Consider the following 15,129-nt stretch of genomic DNA (forward strand, 5'->3'; position numbering starts at 1 on the left):
CCACACAGACTTCCTTAAAGACCCAAATAATTTTTTTTGCAAAAATTTGTGAGTCTCCCCTGGGTTTTCCCACATACCATTATGAAATACATCCTAACAAACAAGAACCACAAAGATTAAATTCTGGTCTCTCATCTGCATAGTGGGACTCTTAAGTGTACGAATATAATTTGAAAAGTCAGGGGAACTTGTATTCCTAAACCCCTAACAAACTGCTGGCATTCTCCCTCTGGATCAATGTACAGGAAAATAATTTAAAACCTGGTAACTTCTTTGCTACAGGGAGAAACAATCATCCTTATTGTATAATGAAAGCAAGCAGCAGGGGTGCAAAAGTGGATATAGTTGGAAACACTTCACAAATGGAGCTACACACACTAATTCTAGATCAAAGAAGTAGGTCATTCACTCAGCAATACAGAAAGTTCAAAGAAGATATAATGGCCATGGTGAGGAATCAATTCTAGGTTATTCACCTGCTAAAACCAATTACACCAGACATGTCAAGCATATACAAGCATATCTTTACTATTTACCAATAGTTTCTCAGTGACTTAATTGCTGCTCAAAATAGGTAGCAGATTGCAACGCATTTCTACCCTTGTGGTCAAATCAGGGATTGATTTCTCTCAAATGAGGATTCTTAATGCTGTATTAGATCAGTTCTGCATAATGATACTTTCAAAATATTTTTGTTAACTTGGCATTGATAAAGGTCGATTCAGACTGCATTTGTGTTGCATGCACTGGGGCCCTAATGTGAGATAACTGGCAAGCTTAAAAAATGCAGCAACATAGAGCAGATACATCCTCTCAATTTCCTAAACCAAGTAGTTTATGAAGGTGCAGCCATTTGATAAGGGTGTGCTGAATCAACACATGTGCTCTGTAGTCATCACCTATAAAAACTTACAGCCTTGATCACACAGAAGCATTTTAATGTTTTAACCTCTCTAGAAGAGAGAGGAATAACCCATATGGCTATGAGATATTGTCATTCAACAGAATGTATCATCACAATATTTCTGTCCTCTTGGGGGAAGAAAAGCTAGAAAAAAGAAAATGCATTTCAGAGTCCTTCCTCTGTCAATGCGTACCAGTTTTCTGTATTATTCTCTGCCATGGTGGAGAGAGCCAGATAGTAAAAGAAGGTAAGAGATATCCGTATCTTCATTATGGAGTCTGAATATCTGCTAGTCTCCACTTTCTAAAAAGAATACTGAAAACTGAAAAAGAGAAAAAAAATTGAAGGGATGGAGAAAAGGCTTTTTGCCTAGACACTAAGAAAGAGCAATCTGGCAATGTATTGAGAAGAGGACTGAAAGATTACTTTATTATGTAGCATACAAGTAGCTTTGCACAGAAAAATAAACCTGAGTATTGAGAAGTTCTTCAATGACAAGGTGATCAGGAACCAATGACTGCAAGCTGCAATCAACCAAATTCAAAAGAGAAGGCAGGCATACATTTTTACCACGAGAGTAACTGACCAGTGCAACAAACCGCCAAAGAAGGGGTGGATTTCCCATCTCTCAACACATTCAGTGTGCTTCAGCCAAATACGGGTTACTGAATAAAGTACAGAAGCACCCAAGTTTAGATATAATGTTCTCCAGTATACAGGAGATCACAACAGATAATCTAATGATTCTTTTTGGGAGTTAATGATGAAGATAATTTCACAAAAGTTAGTGTAGTATCTCAGAATTACTAGAACTGCTCAACAGCAATAGAAATGTTTTAACTACACTAACTCCCTGGATGATACACCACATCAACCAGAATAGCCTTTCTAAAACTATTTTAGCACGAGGAACAGGTAAAAACACTGATTGCTAAATAGTGCAAAATGGTTTCTCTGGACATAATGCTGACAACCAAAAGAAGGTATTTGAACCAGTAAAGCTGCAAAACAATATTTAACTGTAACTTGAAAGAATTTAGGAGTCAGTAACACATAGCAATGTCACAGCAATTAATACAAAAGTGTTAATCTATATATGACTACAAGAAATCAAAACATCAGATAAGAGTCATCACCAATGAAACCAGGCTAACGTTCTTTGTAGAACATATAACTGAAAAAGATTAGACAATAAATGGGGAAAATTAACCTGTCATATGACATCATAAATTTAAGTGGAGGTGCACTAGAAGGAATTTACCCAAAGGCATCTGAATTGTACATGATGAATTACCCTAATGAGCTGAAATAAAGCAGAACACATGTCACCAAGTAAAATGCCATCCAAGCTTTCAACAAAAGATCCCTTACAAGCTTTCTCACTTTCACGTAATGCTGAAAGGAATCATCCTTTATCTTTCCTTCCTCCAAGCCTATAACAAGCACTTTCATCAGCAAAGGACTGAAGATGGACCATCTATTTTGGGAACAGCACTAGGTTTCTCCCTGGTAAAGACGTTAAACTTGGGTTATTTTATTACTTTAAAAAAACCCAAATGGGTAACTAATCCTCCTCTATGCAACTATTTTTTGCTGGCAACTGGAAGAAACAGAGATTTTATATGTAGCTGACCAGTTATAAAGCAGAGAAAACCACTCTACACTATATGATGATTTTCACTTGTAAAATGACACACTCATGTCTGTATTCCTCATTAAAACATTCTTGGCTTAATATTTGCGTTATTTGTAACACATTTTGAATGCATAAAGTACTAAATATCAACTAAGCTCTGTAATCAGATCCTTAAGTTTATTAATGTTTTGTGACCCTGTGTAAGATTTGGTAACAAGAGACTACTATTTTTACATATCACGGAGCAGGATTCCTTGGCTTCACTGCATGCTCTTAGGCAGCCCGTTCATGTCAAAATCCTGTTCCAGAATTGCAGTGTGTTTCCTGCCTGCCTTGTACTTGCAATTGTCTGCTCTCACGTCAGCGGCTAACTTGTTCTGTGCAGCTCTGACCTCTTTGCTGTGAGTCACACCAGCTCTCCACCTTTTGCAAATACAGTTGTTCTTCTACATACAATCTATCACAGAAAAAGGGAAAGTGTGCTCTGGTCTTTTCCTCATGACCGGGAGAAAGAAAAAGCAGCTTGTAGTTTTTGGGGTTTTTTACTTTACTTTTTTTTCTGTTTACTGTTACCTTGTTTTTCTTGGAATTACAGATTAACTGGTAAGGCTACAGCAATTGGTAAGGCTATGAGGTCAAATACCTGCCAGTACTCTGACTGAGAGAGTTATTTTTACTCTACTTAAAATTACTATATTTTGGTATGGCCATATTACTGCTAGCACAGTATTTCATTCACAGGGTTTAGAAACAGCTGGAAGATACATTTGGTAAATACGCCAAAGCTGTCACTGATAACAGCCTCTAGACTAAGAAAACTGGTAGAAAGCTTAATAAAGGAGAAAATTAGTAAATGTGGACAAAAATGATGTACCATCAAAGAGTCAATATGACCCTTTCAGTGTAAAGAGGCCCACAGAGGCAATCATAAACAGTACTACTGAAATTAAAATACTGTGGTCAGAGACAGAATTACTATAATTTGGAAGGAAAGTGGAGGATGTTCTCTGATGATTTAAGACAGAAATAAAAGCCCACCATTACCTTTTGACATGAGCATCTATTTGAAACTGTATGTGATGAAGAAATATTTTTCAATATGGCTATTTTAAAAAATAGCATTCTTGGTTATTGTAATTACTGTAAATTTTTTCTTCTCTTGTATCAGAAATAGTGATACAAATACAGAAACAGTGCTACAAACAGAAAGAGTGATAGTAATGGTGTTTTGTATCAGAGACAGTGTGGCCAGCAGGACTAGGGAAGTGAACGTCCCCCTGTACTCAGCACTGGTGAGGCCACACCTTGAGTACTGCGTTCAGTTTTGGGCCCCTCACTACAAGAAAGACACTGAGGTGCTGGAGCATGTCCAGAGAAGGGCAACGAAGCTGGTGAAGGGACTGGAGCACAAGTCTTATGAGGAGCGGCTGAGGGCCTGAAGAAAAGGAGGCTGAGGGGAGACCTTCTTGCTCTCTACAACTACCTGAAAGGAGGTTGTAGCCAGGTGGGGGTTGGTCCCTTCTCCCAAGTAACAAGTGACAGGACAAGAGGAAATGGCCTCAAGTTGCGCCAGAGGAGGTTTAGATGAGATATTAGGAAAAATTTCTTCACTGAAAGGGTTGTCAATCACTGGAAGAGGCTGCCCAGGGAAGTGGTTGAGTCACCATCCCTGGAGGTATTTAAAAGATGTGTAGACGTGGCACTCAGGGACATGGTTTAGTGGCAGACTAGGCAGTGTTAGGTTAAGGGTTGGACTTGATGATCTTAAAGTTCTCTTCCAACCAAAATGATCCTATGATTCTTTTATTCTCTTCCCCAATCCCAGCCCTACAGCTGTGTATTATATTTTATACAACCTACTATCAAAAAAAGCAATCTTTATGGCTACAATCTGATTTATTTTTTCTTTTACCTGGAGACTCTTCTGTATTTTAAATTATTGCAATGACTATACATATTTCCCAATTCAGCAACACCTCTCCTGAGTAAATAGCATGCAGCTGGTGAGCTCTGGGAAACAGAAATTCTATTCTGTCTTTCTCCACCCCAATCATTACAAAACTGAATTCCTTTCTAGCATGAAGGCAAACAAGAAGTTTTGTCAATTTTCCATGTGCTGGATGCCCTCCAATGTGACTCCAATACAAAGCTGATTAGCAAGATTGTCCAAGTGCACATATTGGTGATCCCCACTCCTTGGTATAAAGGAGTGTGTAAAAATATTTGTAATTCCAGTATTCAAAAAAACACTCTATATGATACATAAATCAGAGTCACTGCAGATTTATCACAGACTAAACCTGGCATCTTCAGCATCAAAACTCAAAGCCTATTAACTCTTATCTTTCCTGGATCCAGGCACTTTTAAAATGTAGACTATCACACATACATGATATATACAATGCCTGAAGATTTCCTCTGCTAAGAACTATTTTTGCTGTGTTGCTATTTTCCTGAAAATTGAAGGTAAGAAATCCTTGGGAGGAAAATACTTCACAGTGTATCAGACAAGTAACAGAATCTTTCCCCATTAATTTAAAGAGAAACAAAACCCTATTCAGCTCCTCATGACTGTTTTTCAGCCAACTGCAATAACTCAAAGCACAATTGTCAAATATCTCTAACAAGCCATAAAGTTAATTTTGCTTCTGAGCTCAGTTTGAGAGAAGCGCAGCAGAACAAATGAAAATACTTATAAAATTAAAAAAAAACCCAACAAAACAAAACATAGAAAGAAAGCAAATGACCTGTTACACCTCTGCAGGCATTCTGAAAAATGATAACTAAAATAGCAAAAGCGATATACAAAGCATGAACAATTCACTGCCCCAAATATAAAATGTTCATTTTTATCCTATTGTCAGAGGCAGAAACCCTCTCTCCTATACTCTTCCATGATCTCCTAAAGGATCCAAGTTTCCATAAAAAGGATTTATTCTCTTGCCTTTTTACCTGCATCTCAGCCATCTTAGTATCCATATTTTGTACAATACCTGACCTTTTCTGTAATTATTTTCCTCACAGCACGCCCCAAGTTTGGTTCTTCTGTATCATCTTACCCATCTCCAAATGACCTCCAAGTATTCTCTTCTAGCATCTAAAGCATCCTGTACACTGGCCTCGTATGGCATAACACCCGAGCAATCCTGCACATGAAGTCCTGTCCCAGAGAAACTACCAAGCACTGGGGCTGTGTGACCACAGCACACATTAACCAAGGGGGTGGAAATTTGCTTCAGTTGAAGCAAGACGAGACTGCTGTGATCAGCTCCTCATAAAGCTCCTGATCACTGTTTTTATAGGACTCTTTCTTCTCCTCCTTGGTCACTCTGTCCCCCTGGGTATCATCAGTGCTCCAGGGGCAACTAGCACCACAACTGACTCATTACTGGACATTTCAAAATGCCTCTGGTACCAGTGCTTACTCCAAAATCTGTTTCTAATCCTGCCTCTTCTAGGGACTGGACTCACTGAACCCTGCCTGGTCACACGAAGTCAATTAGGTATACAGTAAAATAATAGATAAAGGTATCTTCAGTAGGGCAATACTGCTTACTTGTGACCAGCCGACCAAGAGGAGCCTAAACATTCAAATCCAGTGAACCCCAGACAAACTCAGAGTTTTCTGTATTTGTTATATAACATATTTTCCTGTTTATTTCCATCTATAATATTTGTACTTCAGGCACATCCACCCTCCCACAGAATCCTGTGTGTTCTGTAAGTCTTTTGCTGAACTACCTACATCCAACTGACTAGCCTATTATTTAAATTCCTATTACTTCAGTTGTACAGCTAAGCTTTGTGAGTAAGACAGGCCAGGGAATTTTATCCATTGATTTCTGCATCAAGTTTCTCTTCAGGCTGGGTTAGAGCATAGAGGGGGAAAATAATATGCATGGATTTGGGGTTTCTCTCTTAAAAAAACCAAACAAACCAGAGATATGTGTACACAGGACTGGCTGATTTCACCTGCAAAGATCTTTGTGAAATTTCTAGTTTTTTCAATTGCTGCTACCAGAAATGCAGCACATTTCCTATCACCAGAGCAATATAAATAAGAAACAAGGGAGAAATGGTTAACAGGCATTAAAGCAGCAAAGGAAGGGAATAACTAAACACAGGATAAAACTACAGGACAGTGTAAAAAACCAAAAGTGTTTGTAGTTAAATAAGGAAGAAACATCACAAAAGGAACTACAGAAATAAGGAGAAAATAAAGAGAAAAATCAGTGGTACTTTAACATAAATAAATGCTATTCTGCCTGAAGTTAATGGATGCATGATCCTAAGGCAATAGGGGAGGACATCACACTAAATTAAAATTAATCCAGAAGCCAAGGGCCTGTCATAAGTATCCAGTGGAGGTGGTCTGCATTTTTTTATGCAAGAGTTTTAAATTGTCAGGGTTATAGAACTGGCAAAAATAAGCTTGAAGATTTCTAAGGAAACTTCCTTTACAAAGGAACTTCCTCTGTTCAAACAAGGCTAAAAATAGGTTCTGTGAAAAAGAAGAATCTTGTATACAAATTGATACTAATTAAAACATTCCAGGGATCTGTTCTCCTCTATTATTGTAATTTAGATAGTTCAAGTAAATATTCCCTCATAGAACTTAAGTTTGAAACACTGCAACATTAAACTTGGCTTTTTTATAATGGTAATTTTTAATCCCTTCTATTAACAACTCAAGAGAAGCTCTCTCCCATCACCTCTCCCATGCTTACAGCTCCATCCTGCTTTTACTGAAACAAACAGCAGCACTTCCATTGGCTTCAGTGGACCAGGATCCAGTAGCTCTGCAAGGTCACAGATCTCTAGAAGACTACTGATAATCTTTTTCTACCAGGCCTCCTCCTGGGCATTAAATTGAGTTTTCAGGACAAAAGAAAACCAACTGGCTGACTGGGCAGCAAAAGCAAAACAGCAGGATATAAATGTGGGTCCTGCCAGGAGGAGCGCTGCCACAGCAAAGTGTGGCTCCAATTACAGCTTTCTCCAACTAATTGTCCCAGTTCAGATCATCTATTTAGCTTTCCTAGGGAAAAGAGCTGCAATGATTTTAATGGCTGATACAATACCCAAAGAGGGTTCCTAGACATCACAACACTTTCAGAGCATAAAGCAATCCTCTTCACGCTCTTCCCTTATAGTTCCAGGGGGTGGGAGGGAACGCAGCTGATTTTGTACTTGAAAGCATCAGCACGTCTCCCTGGACTTCCAGCTGTAGCCTAATGAGTTGGCAAGTGTATTTTTGCACTGCAACTTTTCTCAGGATAATTAACAAGATCTAAGATGAACTTTTTAATGCAGATTAAGCTAAGCCAGTTCCTTTCCTCATGGAAAAGTCAGTGCTTAGCCATGCACACAGATGTATGCAACTAGCGCTGTTCTTGTTGGTTTCAACAGAGACATCAAGACCAGCAGGAGCTCCACAAGAGAGCTGCTCACACAGCCACATCCTGCTCAAGGCATACTAGTAGGTAACTTTACTACTGTCTCACAAATCATTTGGTATGTAAGTAAATTATGAATTAATTCTCCAGTGTCATCCATCTGGTGCTTCTTACAAATGTTAATTTAATACAAAACAACTCCTTAAAAATAGAAGCAAAACCAATGAAACTAAGAAATGCTGAGCCAGCCACTGAAGGATACTACAGCAACATGCCAAAATAGCGAAAGGAGCTTTTGAGCAGAACAGGCTCAGAACTGAGAAATAAGTGCTAAGGATCTCACTGATGTTTTTTTCTGATGGTCTCACAAGACTACTAGAGCACTGGTACATTCCTTGTCCCCACAGCATGAGTCCACCACTGTGTTACCACCACAACATTGTGAGCATTGCTGGGCCACTAGTGTTTTCACCCCGATGCGGACATTTGGACTCGCTCTGGAATCAGGAAATTCTCCTGACTCCAGAGCTTGCAGGTGAGGAAATTCTTCTGGCAACTCTGCCAACAGTGCTAGCACCTAGAGCAATGAAGCACAAGCCAGAATATGAAAACTTAAAAGACTTGTAATTATGGTCAAAGCCCTTTCACAGCCAAGCATCACAACTCTTCTCTCACTGAAGTATGTGAAAAAGTTAAAACCACTTTAAAGGCTGGCAGGATCTAGAGGAACCTGGTAGGAAACTTACTATTTGTGGACAAGGCTAACCAAGGTTACAGGTATGCTGAGGTCCATCAGTTCAACACAGAATGGTTTATCAGGGAAATACAGACGATGACATAGATGCTTCTTTCAGTTTAATTAAGGCTTGTCAGTGCCAAGTACAACTGTCAGAGGACAAGAACCCACACATTAAAACTCCCCACTGTTCCAGTACTGTTCCCCACCTTCCCTTTCATGGCCAGTCCCCAATATGTGAGGAGGGAGATATTTTAGGCTTTAAGGCTGATGTCAGTCATCAAAACTGAATTACCCAAGGGAGCTAAATAAGACCCAGTAAGATTTAAAAAAGCTATTTATTTATTCCCATGCAGGTGGCTTAACATTTCTTCTGGGCAAAACACTTGAAAAGGAGCTAATTATGCACATCCAGTCATGGACCAAAAAAGCAGTCCAGCTATTTCAGAATTCATTTACTGATATTTGATACAGAACACTATTGCCAAACTCCAGCTGTCATCATTTGGTCATCCTTTTGTTAAAATGATGATATTTTTCTGAAAGAAATCTCTTGGAATATGAAAGCTAATTAAGAGATGTCAATGACACAGAACATTGTCCAAGAATAATAACCTCTTTCTGCTAAGTAAATGCTTCGGCATTTATTTCTAGTGTAGGAGCCCGTGACAATGGTCTAGTACAACAAAATTATTCTTATTGTACTGAATGACTAATGGCTATTTAATCATTTTGTTTGACCTATATTAATGCAAAAGGTTGGGATATCCTCTGTAAAATCACTAACGCATTGTATTTCGACCAGTTTACAGAGCAAACTGGGAGCCTTCTCCTGTGGTCTTCAAGTAAGGCAAGAACTCTCAAGTGACTTTAATGGGATTTTCCGTTTGAGTGGTAAGTAGAAGAGCCAGTTCCTAGGCAAGTTTGCTCACTCTCCTGCTTTTGGTCAGCATCTCTGGCACTACAGACTACCCCACTGCCTGTGTTGACACTCCTCTTCCAATTCACCAGCAACAATTGCCAATCTCCTAAATTCAGCACCCTTGCAGCTGTATGAGCGATACCCTACTGCTGAAAACAACACATTGAATCCGAAACCCCTGCTGAGAGCACTTCTGCACCAGCACCAAGAGGACATCCATGCCGTGCCATGCCAACCAGGGCTACAGGTTTGTGTTGCAATGTTTTGGCAGGCCCGATTCTGAACAAGTAGCTACACACAAAAGAGGAACTGGCCTTCCAGGGAAGCAAGAATAAAGGGTACTCCCTGCAGATGGAAAACAGCAGAAGTGAGCATCTTGCACCAGCCTCCCCATGGGAGTAGAACAGGCAAACTGACTTTGCTGTTGGTTACCCCACCCAAGAGATGTTTTGCACTTAACTTTTGGGCTTCGTAATACAAAACTAATAATTTACTTTAAAAAACTAAGTACGGGAAAAGAATATGTTCCTATAACAAACTATGTAATCTATCCGTAAAACATCTCTGCTCTTGTTCCAAGATTTATGAATCAAGATTATAATCAATATGTTCAAACGTACCAAAGCAACTTGAGAGCTCAAGGCAGATCTGACTTCAAAGCTCGCCCAGTGGGGCTCAGGACTCAAACTCATGAGCAAATTACCGTGTTTTAACAAAGCCATTGCATGGCAGCTGAGCTGTGGCAACAGTCCTTGCACACGCTCTTAGCCCATGGGAACTGTGAATGAATGCGACTTTGCCTAGTCTGTAAGAGAAGAAAGTTAAGCTGAGACGCTTCAGACCTGCCCTGAGCTAACCAGGAGCACCCAGGCAGTTACCGCAGCTCAGATGGCCTGCAATAACTCATTATTTTGAAGTAATTTTTTTTGGATGGTCAATCATTCAGAAATTTGTAGACATTTCGCCTCTTTGCAAAAATAAACATTAAAAAATGTCTTTAAAAAAATGCAGTTTTAAACCAAATAAAAACGACATTTTTTCAAGAATATTGAGTCAGCAAGTGCAGCCCTAACCCATGAGCCATGAGCTTTTGAGACTCAATTATTAAAAGTACAATTGTTTAGATTATAAAATACCTTACTAAATCCTTACAAACTGTAAAAATACACTATTCCTGAATGTTACTCCAATCACATACAAACACAAAATTATAATGAAATTCTCTGGAATATTTTCATTATTTTTTTCTCCAGGGATGACATATGTTTCTAATAACTTGCCACTGAGCAAACAGATTTAGCAGGATAGCAGCATGCTGAGAAAGATAGCAGGATTTTCAGTTTTCAGATGAAAGCAGCTCTATTCCCTGGCAGCCCTACTCCTAACCCCTTTAGGCCAGATCAAATTTTATCTGAAGCTAGCTGGTGCCCATCTTTGACTTCAATGGAAGTTGAATCAGGTTTTCTACATACCTGCAGTAAACAATTTGAAGCTTATCAATTAAAATATTTTTAATCAGTACTTATACCAGAGGGAATCTGTAGCAATTAACAGGATTTCTGGGCTTGGTTATTTACATATGTTTAGCTAAAAGATGACCCAGTTTTTACCAGAGAATAACATTCGTCTAATTCAGCAAACTCACAGACTAATTTAGATTATCAAAAGGAAAGCACTATGCAAATTATACAAGTCTCCCCTGCACCTACTAGCAACAGATTTTTAAATCTATTACATTCATTTCCACAAGGAAAATTTATGGTACTATTTCACGAGATCAGGATTAGTTTGCGACATGCATCTCACCTTCAGCTCCACAGTTATCCCACAGGAAAGAAGGTATTTTTCACCTTTAGACACTTCTGTTCTACATACTAACTTGAAATGGAAGCATCTGACAATCTCCATAGCTCAAGAAAAGTCTATGTGTAAGAATATTTCTATATTTCATGGAGCTCTCTGATAAAAGCCTTATCTAGTATTTTCAAATAGGGGTATTTAATGACAGGTGTCATCTAATCAGCTTCACTTAGATATGAAAGCGATGAACCGTTAATGACACCATAACCACTTGCACAGGAATTCTCATTAAACTAAGGCCATTCACACCAGGAAGTTTTGTTTCAAATTTGATTTAGTCCAACTATTTGAAAAGCTAACCCCCAACTTTACTTCACATCTTCATGTAATTTCATTCAGATGGATTTTTTTTCCTAAACTAACTTTTTAATGTATGAAAACTGACATAAACTATTTCATCAAGCTCTCTATAAAAATATTGCCTTACTAAAAACAAAGCTTTTATGATTAACTAATAGGAAATATATGAACATATACACAGGAATATATGAAAAGAAAAAAAAAAAGTCCAAAGCTCTATTACTGGAGGTCTGTATTTGACAAAGATTCAACAAATACAGCATTGCAGTTGCTTATATCATGTAAATGGTTGGTGCTACATTTTTGTACAGCTTTTCAATTCTTTCTGATAAAAATCTTTTCTTTCCTAGGAGAGCTCAGTGCTTTGGATCTGACATTTGTCTAGCAGTTTTATAAAGTAAGAATGAAACTATATTTAGCTCCAGAAAGCCATGGTTTTTAATGCATGCAAAGCTGCAGAAGAATCAGAACTAATCTTAATGAGAAAAACTTTTATCAAGTGTAATTCTATCTGTTCCCACCCAAATGGGACTAATTTGTTCCATTATCTGTAAAAATACCAGCTAGACACTTTGACTAAAGCCTCTGAAGCATATTTGTTCAATTAATAACCATGCAAATGTACAACCACTCAATCATGCCAGAGGCTACTCCCCAAGCATCTTTAAATCTTTCATGAAAAGCCTTATCAATCATCACTAAGGGACCTTTTTCTTGCCCCAGCCAATATCGCGGAATAGGTGATGGAATGGAAAGAGGAGGAAAGGACCATACTTCTCCACTGCGCTGCTACTCAAGTCCAGCAGAAATAAGACTAACACAGCTAACACAGACTAATCCTTCTCGCATCCCTGACTGTATTCCTTCATAATGAGGAGCTAAGGAGTCTTTCTTCAAATGAGACTACTTGGGAACTGGGGAAGCTAGGCATACAAGCTGAAGGAGCTATTCTGCGAAAATAATTCCTTTTTTTTTTTTTTTCCTACCTGAATAAGGACTGTAAGATTTGGCTCTGTGGTATAACCTTACAAAATTTTCATAGCTTCCACGGTACTTCTAGAGGACTTGGGAGCACTTGGATTTTCCAAGAAGTACTCAGCATCTTGCAGAATCAGGTGCCTCATTAACAACTAGATAGATCTTTACATATTAATAAATTGAATCTATAACCTAGGAAGTTAAAATGGAAAGCGTGTTTAACATCAAGTGTGATAGCATGTATGTAAATGTATGTATACAAAGCATGTATGTAACAGCATGTATGCAAAGCAGGCTCACAGGCTCTCTGATTTGCTTCCCAAGCAAAATATGCGCAGATGACATCATTTTTTCTGTTTATAAATGCATCTGCCAAAATATTTTTGTATTTGTTGTGATGACTAATCTGATAAATGTTCAAAACATACAGAGTAAGAATCTGATACTTGGTATTGTCAGGGCACTGTACACCTTTCTACATTCATAGGTGCTTATAAGAAGAGAAAGAGGATCTTGCTACTTTCATTGCACTGGCCCTGTGAAGACTTGTGATGTTGTTAGACCCAATTCTGCTATGACAAACTTCAGCAGAGACCAAATTTGGCCTTTAAGAATGCATGTCAGGTACCTAAAATATCTACGAGGGAAAATTCTGAAACACAAACATAGAGTTTGCTTTATTACACATTTGTTATGCAAATAACATTCACACATCACTAATTCTGAAGTCTAAATATATGAAGGGAGAAAATGAGAAGTTAATAACAAAACAAGAAGTCAGTTAGAAACTAACTTTCTCTAAAACCAAATACTGACCTTTTGAAAGCAGGTACAATAGTTACAAAGTGATTAAAACCATAATGCATCTTGAAATGGTTTTTATGTAGACTACTTGTTAAAGAAGTGTATTATTCTTATTTTTCCCTTAGAACGAGGGAAGAACATGGCCTGCAGAATGTTGCCCACATAACTGGGCAACGCACTTCAGACTTAATGGACTTGACTGTGGTTTGGGTAAGATGCTGCAAAACCATCACAACATGCACAGTATAAGGAATTTCATAGAACCATGTTCATCATATTTATTTCTACAGTCAGCAAAATAACAGCCAGCTAGGCTAAAATAAGACCCACCCAGAGCTACAGAATGGCTGCCACCCAGTTCTAAAGCAGATCCTCCTGGCCTATGGTCCCGAGTGGGTCAGGGACGTCCCTACCTGCCAGAGAAGCACATGCAAGAATGGAATGACCGATAACATATCCAGTATGGCTTTGCACTTGTTTAGCACCTTATACAAATGATCTTAAACCACTTAAAATACAGAATTCTATACTGTTCTAGAGTTAGACAAAAATAGTAAATCTCCTATTTTATAAAACGGGGCAAAAAGAACCAAAGAAGTTGGACTCGCCCACCTCAGTGGCAGAGGAAGGAACAGCACTCAGGACTGAGCCAACTAATGTACTGCTAACATTACAATCACTTTTATTTTGCCAACTGCTTCTACCATTTCAAGCCACGCTGTCAGTGACAGAGTCACTTTTTTAAATCAATGATCAACAACAATGGCTTGCTTTCTTTCATCTTGACAGGTCACAAGAGTTAGATGGAATTATCAAGGATTTATTCTCTCTTACTGTATACAGGAAGAAATCAAGATTGATTTTTTTTTCATTTTGATTTTTGATGTCTCCTTTTGGAAAGTAACAGAAATGAATAAAGGTGGATAGCACTCTAATAGCTAAGTATGTAAAGACTTCTAAGACCTGACCCCACTAATGCTCACTGCAGATATGTAGTGAGCATTCCCCAGTAGGCACACTAATAACATTAACATAATAAGTTATTAAGACCAAAAAAGTTACATGTCCTCACCTCTGAAAACTGGAAGTGGTTTTCAAGACACATCTATATGCATAGACATGGATGTTCAGCCAGTATACAACACAAACAGTTCCTACACTGACAAATCTATATCTAAAAGACAATCCTGAAGACTGACTAGACAAACAGGTGTTTGCCAGGAAACAAAAGTTTTTGATGTAGGTCATGCACCACATTCACGTAGAAGTGGTGGTTAGCTGAGGCCTCAGAGCTGCCATGGAATGCAGTGGCTGAGCTGCAGGGCAGGACATCTGGGGAACCAGGCACAGTGACAGCTGAAGAGGAACGACCATGGACAATATCTTGTGGTTTCCAAGACCAATATACCCCTTCCCCACTGTAATCCACTAGGAATCACATCTTGGAGCGCACATATGAAGAGTTCCTGGCAGGAATCCTATCTTTAATAAATTAATGGCAGTGTGACACTGCCCTTTTCCTGAGATTATCTTTCACAAGACATTGTTCAATTTCTCCTACTTTAGTTGCACACGCTTTTCAAAAAGCAGGGA

General features: G+C 38.6%; 1 protein-coding gene across 2 annotated transcripts in view; it reads right to left on the bottom strand.

Moving 5' to 3' along the window:
* SMIM14 (small integral membrane protein 14) overlaps positions 1-15,129 on the bottom strand; it is a 44,781-nt gene that overhangs the window by 28,984 nt on the left and 668 nt on the right. The gene's annotated exons all lie outside the window — the stretch shown is intronic.

The sequence above is a fragment of the Grus americana genome, chromosome 4 (assembly GCF_028858705.1).
Source record: "Grus americana isolate bGruAme1 chromosome 4, bGruAme1.mat, whole genome shotgun sequence".
Taxonomy (NCBI): Eukaryota; Metazoa; Chordata; class Aves; order Gruiformes; family Gruidae; genus Grus; species Grus americana.